Genomic DNA, 8,500 nt, shown 5'->3' on the forward strand with positions numbered 1-8,500 from the left:
GAGAGTTGCAGGCTGCTTGCTGCTGGGGTGAGTTTTAATAATAGTCTTGAGAAGCCAAACTGCTGCAGAGCTGGGCAGAAAGGCAGCTTGGACTGGTGGAGTAACACCCGACAGAGCGCAGGGTGGGCTGGACCCAAAGGGAGTCGGGGGCTGCCTCCAGAGCTGCTCGGGCCCTGGACGAGCCCAGGGCACCGCACCTTTCCTAAGGGCTGACATGTGCTGGTAGCATCCCACTGTTGCGGTTAACCCCAGCCTGCAGTACCATGCTGTCCTGGCTGCTTCACAAGGCAGGATGCAACAGGGCTCCCAGCTCACCTCCAGGTCAGTTGTTCCTTATGCAGGAGAGAAGTGGAGACACCAGAACTAGTTTGGTTGTCAAGTGTCTTATTTCCCATGAGCAACATTACCTGTGTTTTGTTTATTTAGATCACTCAATTTGTTTCACACTAGTTACTACTTCATTATGGTAGCATGCCTACTGCAAGCACAATTTCAAAGAATTTTAAAAATTTGATATGCAATATAGTGCTTGAGCTTTGGGCCAGATTTTTCCTTAATAATTTAATTCAAAATTCATGTGAACCCCCAAAGCATCACAAGCTCCCTCTGGAAGTCCAAATGTGTTTCTCTCTAACCATCACTTGCATAGCCCTCAGTACTTGTAATCTAATATGAAAAATGTTATTTTCTCATCATGAGCACGATGTCAGAATTATTTTCCTCCTGTTCTTTAAGATACCTGTGCTTTCCCACTCCTTGATTAAATGTCAGGTCACACTGGGTATCCAATCAAAGCTGGAGCCATTTCAGATCCCATTTCACATAAGCACGGGGAGGAATGTTGAATTTTTATCACCTTTTTTTGAATTGAAACCTCCAGGACCGAGAACAGATATATCCAGCCCACAGGAAAACAACACTGGGGCTGCTTGCGCCCACCACCGCAGTCTGCCCCGAACAAATCCTGCGCGGATCTCATTGCCTCCTTCATGCACTATGTTCCACTGAATTAAGCTCAGAGATTAAAGGAATAAGAAAATAAAATTGAATTAAGTTGATGAGAATGCAAATAATGTCATTTGTAATTAGATCTTTTGTCTTCCCATTTCATTCCCTGCTCTTTTATAGTCTTTCTCTTTCCAGGTTTTGTGTCTTCTCATCCCTCTTGAATTTTTTTTAAATCCCTCGCTAAGCTCTGAATAACACGTCTGCATTATGTAATCCTCAGACAAATAATTAACCGAGAGTGGCTGTGGCAGTGGAGCCGGCCGAGGATGGTAATCTTTCCCTGGCATTGCTGTTGCCTCGGCTTCTGGTTTCTGACCGCGGCATCCCCCAAAGCCCAAATGCACCAAACCCGCTGTTCCCAGCAAGGGCACAGCAGGCAAAGAGGATTAGCCCCGTAAAGCCACATAAGACAGCAAAGAGCGTATCGTGTTGTTGGAAAGCAGCCCGATTTGTTCTGCAAAAGCTGCAGCGGAGGCTGGAGAGCAGCTGGGGGGAGGACACTCCGCATTGCCCCCAGCCTTGGGGCTCTGCAGCTCCCAGTCCCGCACCCTGTGCTCCACCAGACCAAACCCCCTGTCCTCCCAGGGCTGGTGGGTCTGCCGCTGCCGCCTTCCCCTTGCTGGCCTGGGGCATAACACCCCCAGAAATGCAGAGACTCGTCGCTCCAGCTGCAGTCTGTAAATTGTTGTCACTCCGGGGGGAGGCTTCACCAGCCCAAGCACCCGGGTCTTTGAGGAGCATCACCAGCACAGGCACCCAGCCGGGGGCGGGTGTCAGAGGGCTGATGGGCCTCCACTGCAGTTCTCGGCAGTTTTGCAAGGCTGAAACTGAGGGGAAGTACCTTTAAATGAATGTAAGGTCTATCCTAGCTACAAGCAAAGAGCCGATGCCTCTGAGGACCTGACAAAGTGAGCAACCAGGCCAACAAATGACAGCACATATGATTCATCTGCAATGAAAGTCCCTTTCATGTTGCCTGCTCTCGCTGCCGTATCTCGGGGTTGAGCAGAGACCTCAGCCTACCTGCGCGTCGCTCCCACGCACTGGTTTCCACTCCAAAGAGCTGCTGTGCACAGGGAACGGCGATGTCTTGTAGCAGAGCTGCAGATGGAAACTGTGAGCCTCTGGCTCGCTCAGAGACAGCTTTAAAAGCAAAAAGGGCAAATATTTGTTAGACTAGCAGCACTATTGGGTTAAAACAGAGCCTTAGCATTTACAGGGTAAAAAAGCCCCCATGAACCCCAGGAGAAGGGAGAGCAAGGGAGGGGAAGCATCACCCCACTCTCCTGGCACGTGGAGCAGGGCTGTCCTGCTGCAGTGGGCAGCCAGCTCTGGGCTGTCTGTCCTCTTCGGAGACTGACATCGGACCTTACATCTTGGATGTGTGTCAGATAGTGCAGAAACAGTCAAGAATCCCCAGGCGGTCGGGGCACCACGTCTTACTGTGCCCAGCATGCCTAAATCCACAAAAGAGGAGCGAGAGGGGCAGGGACCGGGAAGCAGCCGTGCTCCCCACTGTGCTGGGCAGGGCTGGGGAGCAGCAGCTCCCACTGGAAGCACGACGACCTCGGGGGGATTTTTCCCTCAGCTTTGAAATCCCATAGTCCCAGCACCTGTGTGCTGCCAGGTCTCCCAGGCCGCTCTTGCTCTTGGGTGTCCACGACTGTCAGTGATTTCTGTTTCGTTTTGCAGCAGCAGAGGGTAAAACCCAAGCGCGCAGCTCATGGCTGGCCTGCAGAAACCAACAGGAATTTGTCCAGGGACCAAGAGAAAGAGAAGAGCAGCACTGTCCTCTGGGTACTCAGAGTTCCTTACGTAGCGGCTGTATGCAGGGAAGGCTCTGATCAAATTACCTTCCAAGCACGCTGACTATATTTGCCTAGAAGCCTCGCTTTTATAACTGCATTTTTTTTAATTGAGGAAAGATGACAGCTCAGTTTTCAGCATCCTGTTTCAGCTCCTGCCAGGCTGGTTTTATCACCCAGCCAACACTGCTCCCATTCATTCACACCTGGATGCTTTTGCTGTAGCTGGTGTTCTATGATTCATGCTTTTGGTTCCCCTAAATTGGATTATTGCAATCCGAGGCCTTTTGGGCTGCCTGCAGACTGTTCTGGTACAGCATAGTGCTGTAGCTCAGTGTAACACGCAGGAATTTCAGCTCTGATCCCTGTTACGGTTAATCTTCATCCACTTCCTTGCAGAGAGCAGATTGAGCTACTGCTCTGTGGGATGCTCTGCCCTGCTCATCCAGCAGGAATGTCCTTCCCCTTATCATTCTTGTGGTTTTGAACCAGCCATGGGGTTGCAGAGCTGGGGCGTGTCCAGTTCATGATCTTAGCCAAATTCTGAACTTACTTACAAAGAAAATACCACGAGGTTAAACAGAATTTTCCCCTTCTGAGCTGAGTTGCTCCTGGTTGGGGTCCGTCTGTGGTTCTGCTGCAGCAGCTCACGCCCCCTCCTCCACGCTCGCACTAACCCCGTCCCTCAGCTGAGCTTGGTGGGACCGTGCTGACAGCACAGCCCTCAACCTGCCACTGCCTCGTTCAGTGAGTAGTATCTAGAATGTTATTTTGTTGGTGTATGTACAAAGAAAATAGGACATAAACATTTGAGTGAGGGAATAAAAAATGTTTTCCTTTCCATGCCACTTTGTAGTTGATTTCTAGTTTGTCATTGGTAATTAACAGCAGACATTACTGCTTCTAATTCCTCATTTTATTGTCCTCTGATGCAGAACAATTTCCGTGGTACAAGAGCATTTGCCGGGCTGTGCCACGTGCTCACATGAGTGGGAGACTACACGTCATTCACTTTGTAAAGAACCATTAAAAGTGACTCCAGGAGTCAATAAACCAACAGCTTCAGTTCAGTTGCTTTATCAGTATTGATTCAGTTAATAATTATTTATCTTAATCCTAGGCCCCCCACAGCTGCCATTTTAACCCTTTGGAGGAGGCATGTTACGGAGTCAGGTAGCTGCCCAGCTCCCGGGCTGCAGGGAGGTTTTCTCTGTAATGAAATTCTTTAGTGATTTTTTGCTGTGATAGCGTAGGCACTCTCACCCAATGATCGATAGGAAGCCGAGATAAATGGCAGAGCAAGCAGCCCCTCTCTGGGAAGAGTGTGGGGGACGGGATGTGAGCACAGATCCTGCTCAGAGGCAGCAGGGCTGGGAGGGACCGGAGCATCCCCACACCTGAACCCCATCTGGGTGCTGGCAACCTGCACCCCGCCACCCTGCAGCCAGGGTCTTCCCCTGCCTTCCTCTCCCCCCATCCAGGCAGTATCCTTTGCTGTACTGTTTTCTGCTAGGATGTTTGTGCGTGGCATTGCTGGGCTTGACTCTGCCCCTTTACTCCCTTTAACCTGCTATACAAAACCTTCCTCCTCCTCTGATTCTCCAGACCCAGCAGTATTAAACACTAATTTCCCATTTATTCTTGATAAAAAACATTCTTTAACTCCTAATAGCTTTCCTAAAGCCATAACCTGCTTTGTCTGTTGTTTAATAGGAAATCAATATTGTTGTAATACAATGAAATTAACATTGATTTATCTCATTCTAACTGGCAGCTAAACCAATAAGGCATTAGTCCATGTTCTCCTTCCAGGAGGTCCAGTCAGCTTCTTCAAGCCTGATGTGTTTCTCTTTGCTAATAATTAATTACAAAAATCCGGCATAAGGCTTGCAAAGGGGATTAGGCAGAATAACTACTTGCAGCAGTTTTCTAAATTAATGCAAGAGTGGAACCTATCACACTGAGATGCATTTTAAGCGTGTTCATGCTGGCAGGCACAGGCTGCCTAAGGACGTCCACCTTTGCTTGCCAGGGGCTGGGCATGGGGGCAGAAGCCACCAGCACTTTGTGCCCACGTGTCATGACCATTTCAGCTGGATTAGCAAAGGCGTGCAGAGCCCTCGCCTCTGGAGGCACAGCCGGGGTGCCCAGAGTGCCTGAAGAGGGGACGCTAATTTACACCGTAGCCAGCTAATTGTCATCATTTGAGCTCCCCTGATGCACGCCCTACAGGTGCCCGTTCTTCCACTGAAAACGTGTGTTTAGAGGGAACTCTCCATCCCAGAGACGGGTGGCTTCACTGCGGGGGGAGGTTTATATGAGCAATGGTGCTGCTACCTGCTACCTGCTAGTCCCAGCCCTGGCTGCACGGGTGAGAGTCTGTCCTTGCTACATAGGCAAGCAGCAAAGTGCAGGCCAGAGGTCTGAGCTTCAGCTGTCCATGCTGTGCTATGAACACTTAATTGGCTAAACAGCTTCTGTAATTACATCCATAAAACCTGCTGCACGAGGATTCCCTAACCCGCAGCTTCAGGGTGTAAATTGTGCATCCCACTGGATTGGGATGGATCTGCCCTTCCTGGGATCGTACACGTGGTGGCACAGGCAGATGGAAAGGACAGGTTTCTTGTCGTTTTGCTGGAGCTTTTCCTCCAATGGCGGGTGGTGGATCAGCCAACAAGAAATCAAAAAGTAAAAATGGATTTTGGTCCAAGGAAAAAGGACATTTGTCTCTCACTCAGAGGACTGGGAGAGACATTTCTCATTTGAATAATGCAGTGATTAACTTTGAGGCAGGAGGGAATACTCCTCTGAGACAGGAACGCTCTCGACTGCAGTTTACACGGGATCTACAGTAATTCTGTTGTATTAATATAATTACCAGACAATCCATTTCAATAACATAATCACAACCCATATTTCATTCCTCAATTACTGTTCTGATTAGAACAGTTTCTAAGCCATAACCTCCTCACAAACCCATCACTAAAATGATTTTTAAAAGAGAACAATCCAATAATTACTCTCACCATGTTAAGCCAATTAGCCCAGTGGCAACAGAGCAGAAAGGTATTTTTCTTACTGGCTACTCCTCAGCAGTGGAAAGAGAAGTTTCAGTGGAAGAACGCATCCCTCTTCAGAGGCCTTTTTGAAAAACTTGTAGTCTTTCAAACGATGAACTTGCTGGGACAAATCAGCCCAGAGCAGCAGAAGATGACGCACTGACAGAGTTGCCCTTGCAGAGAGTTACAAGTTGGGGTTTGTCCAGTCCCATCGCCCCCCCACATCCCATCAGCTCTCCCCTCCAGGTACTGTGTGGCAATGCCCCTTCAGGGAGCATTTCACCGACCCAGGTAGAGACTGGTGCGTGATGTTCAGAAGATGTGCCTGGGCTGCCGGGCACTGCTTATCGCTCCCCGCTCCCCCCTGCTTTCCCAAGACTCAGCTCCATAGCCATTTTTCCAGTCCTGCAGTTCCGCCTCGGCTGCCCTTTCCCATTTAACTGGATTTTGCCAGTATTTTTCCCGCTCCACCTCCCTGCACTTCTGCAGCGCCAAACTGCCGCTGCAGAAATCTTCCTACCTGCCCCTCGGCCAGGAGCCGCTGCCGGCTCTGCGGTGAGGCTGTGCCGCGAGACCGTGAGCAGGTGAAGTCTGTGTCTGCTCCCATGGCGTACTGCCCGGCATCCCTACTCCTGTCACCGACCGTGTTTTAGTGCCGAGGATGACCCGGGGTTTGGCCAAACGCTGTTTCTGCAGCCAGTGGAGGGAAGGGGAAGGTTAGAGAAGCTGACAGCTGTGCTCACTGAGGACTGAGCCTCCTAATTACACCCTCGTTAAGAGTTCTGGCTGCTTGCTTTTGCCTTCGAACCATCTGCAGCACCGACAAGCCGCCTCGCCAGGACACGGTTCGCAGGAGGCACGGTGCCCACCCCTCTGCCAGCAGCCACGGTCCCCCGGGATGAGCCCAGGCACCCCGGGGATGGGCACAGGCAGCCCGGCTGCTGCAGGCTCTGCTGAGCGGGGACCCTGTGGGGGCAGCCCCCCGGCCGGGCGCAGGCAGAGGGTCCTCAGTGGGACCCTGTCCCTGCGGGCAGCTCTGCCTGCCCCCAGCTCCGTGTGAGCAGCCACGCTGCTGGGGTGCTTGTTTCGCTGCCCGGGAGCTGGATTTTCCCCAAGCAATGTGTAGGGAAAAGGAAACCCGTGCATGTTCTCAACACCTTATCTGAGCAAAATATAAAGTCTAAAACTGGGGACTCTCCCCGTCTCAAAGCCTGGCCTGGCCTCGGCTGGCGTGGGAGCGGGTGATGCCACAGTTCCTGGGTGCTACCTGCTCCAGCGCTGCTCCAGACACCAGCCCTAAACGTTCTAAATTTAAACAAATTACATTTCCAGCTATCCATGAGATTGCGGCAACGTTCGAGGGATGAATCCCGCTTGTCTCGGCACTGGAATTAAAGAGCAGAAATACGATTGTTTGCCATAAGAAAGCAGTTCAGAAAGCTCCATATTACACATTATCATGTTATACATGATGGCTTTGCACTGCAGTCCTCCGAGATTGTCATGAATAAAATCTTGACAACATTCTCCCCTGCATTAATCATTTTAAGCTGATCCTACAGGATACAAGGGCAAATTAAATTCTATTTGCAATTTCATGCATGACGCACAGGCACGGACGATGCCTGAGCTAGCAGTTTTTCAGTAAGACAAGCGTGTAAGTTGCAATTATGCAGTTACTTTCTCCCATGTGCCAACACTCTTATTACTGACAAATTTATAAATGAAAATGTATGAATGGTATTAAATTCACCTTCAAGGATGCAGCAAATGAAAATGAATAACTTGTAAGACTGTATTTGAGGAAAAACACTACTTTTAATGGTTAAAATTACAAATGGAAACTCTGTGCCTTTCCAGGGCTGCCCAAGCAGCCTGCTCTCCTTGCGTGACCTGATGCGCCCTGTGGAGATCAGGAGGCTCCGACACTGACCTGTGCCCACGCGGCTGTTGCAGGCAGGCACCTGCTGCAGGCAGGCACCTGCTGGAGGCAAGCGCCGCAGCTCCCACCCGGGCTGGGGAGCAGCACAGGCACACGCCGGCTCCGGTGGGATGGGGTGGTCAGGAGCCGAGACCCCGTCCCGGTGTACTCCCATCAGGAATGCTGGCTGAGGAGCCCTGTCCCCAGGAGGCAGGGCCGCCGGTGCAGGCAGCTTGCAGGCAGCACGGGGATGGCTGTTGAAGACAGCAGCCCTGGCCCAGGTGGGCTTTTCCAGACACCTTTGGCTTCTAGCACTTCCCGGGTGTTTTCTTCTTCCTCTCTAAACTGTAAATAACTGGAGGAGCCTGACTCTGCAGAACAGCCCCGTGCCAGGGCTGCAGAGCCCCACAGCTCATTACAGCTTCTGAAACAGAAGCAAGCAAGACCTCTTTTTCCCCCCCTTAGCACTTCAAAGATCCTTTCATTACTGTCAGAGAAGCACAGGGCTCCTGCCTCCACCTCGCTCTCTCCCACTCCAGAGACTCCAGTGGCTGGGCCGTGCAGCCATGCAAGGGAGAGCCGATGTCCCCGCTGCTGTCCCTGCTCGGAGCCTGGGCGTCTCAGCAAACCCGCACAGCAGCCTGCACGGCTTTGAGCAAGGCCGGAGCCCCCGATGGAGCCGTGCTGGAAGTCCTTCTGCAGAG

Source organism: Haliaeetus leucocephalus, unplaced genomic scaffold (genome assembly GCF_000737465.1).
Source record: "Haliaeetus leucocephalus isolate CR32 unplaced genomic scaffold, Haliaeetus_leucocephalus-4.0 Scaffold68, whole genome shotgun sequence".
NCBI classification, from domain to species: Eukaryota; Metazoa; Chordata; class Aves; order Accipitriformes; family Accipitridae; genus Haliaeetus; species Haliaeetus leucocephalus.